This window comes from Mesoplodon densirostris, chromosome 6, assembly GCF_025265405.1.
Source record: "Mesoplodon densirostris isolate mMesDen1 chromosome 6, mMesDen1 primary haplotype, whole genome shotgun sequence".
NCBI classification, from domain to species: domain Eukaryota; kingdom Metazoa; phylum Chordata; class Mammalia; order Artiodactyla; family Ziphiidae; genus Mesoplodon; species Mesoplodon densirostris.
The window spans coordinates 111,671,541-111,673,175 of NC_082666.1; positions in this window are offsets into that span (position 1 = coordinate 111,671,541).

Below are 1,635 nucleotides of genomic sequence, written 5' to 3' on the forward strand. Positions count from 1 at the left end.
TCTGATAAGTATCTATAAACCCTACAGCTAACATTACTCTTACAGATAAAAGAATAAATGCTTTCCCCTTAAGAATGGGGACAAGGCAAGTCTGTCCACTCTCACCACTCATTCCACATAGTACTGGAAGTTCTACTGACTACAGTAAGGCAAGAAAAATAAATAAAAGGCTTATGGATTGGAAAGGAAGGAATAAAACTCTTCCTGTTTGAAGATGGCATGATTGACTATGTAGAAAATTCCAAGGAATCTACAAAAGAAACTTTGAGAACTAATAATTGAGTTCAGCAAGGTCATGGACACAAGAGCAATACAAAAAAATAATAAAAATTTCTATATACTAAGAAATTTCTATATACTAACAATGAATATGTAGAAACTGAAATAATAAGCACAATACCCTTTAAAATCACTCCAAAGAAAATTAAGCACTTAGGTTTAAACTAAGAATACAAGTGTATTTGTTTATTTTATAAACACAACAAGTTTACTAAATAAATAAATACAGAGACATACTGTGTTTATGGACTGCGAGCCTGAACATATATGTTCATTCTCCACAAATTGATCAACAGGTGTAATGCAACTTCTTAACAAGAGCTCTGCTAAGTTTTTGGAGACAAAGATAAACTTATTCTAACACTTATATAAACTTTCTTCAAAAAAACCTAAAAATGGAACTATCATATGATCCAGCAATTCCACTTCTGGGTACATATCCAAATAAAATAAAAACACTGATTTGAAAATATATATGCACCTCAATGTACATAGCAGCATTATTTACAATAGCCAAGACATAGAAGCAACATAAGTGCCCATCAACAGATGAATGGATAAAGAAGATGTGGTACATATATACATTGGAATATTACTCAGCCATAAAGAAAATGACATTTTGCCATTTGCAACAACATGGATTGACCTAGAGGGTATTATGCTTAGTGAAATAAGTCAGAAAGGGAAAGACAAATACTGTATGTTATCACTTTAAATGTGGAATCTAAAAAAGAAAACAAATGAATGAATATAACAAAACACAAACAGATTCACAGATATAGAGAACAAACTAGTGGTTACTAGTGGGGAGAGAGACTAGAGGAGGAGCAAGACAGGGATAGTGGATTAAGAGGTAAAAACTAATGTGTATAAAATAAATAGGCTACAAGGATATATTATACAGCACAGGGAATATGGCCAATATTTTATAGTAACTATAAATGGTGTATAATCTTTTTAAAAAACTTATATAAAAAAGCATAAGCCCTAGAATTGCTAAAACAAATTTGACCAAGATGAATAAAGTGGAATGAGGAATTAGATATTTATACAGTTTCAAGTTACCTCCTCCACAAAGTACTTATTATTACAAAGGTGAAAAGGAGAGGCCTGTAAGACATTTCCTTAATCAAGCAATCATCCTCAGTAATTGGACAAGCAAAAATAATGTGCCACCTAAGAGGAAGCAGTGAAGAGAGCACATACTCCAAATGTGCTTCACTTCTGTGAATTTCTGTAAAGATGCACAACCTGAATTGAATCATGGAGAAACAGTGGACAAACCAAATCAAGAAACAGCCGACAAATAACTGACTGTATTCTTCAGAGGTGTCAAGGGCATGAAAGGCACAGACA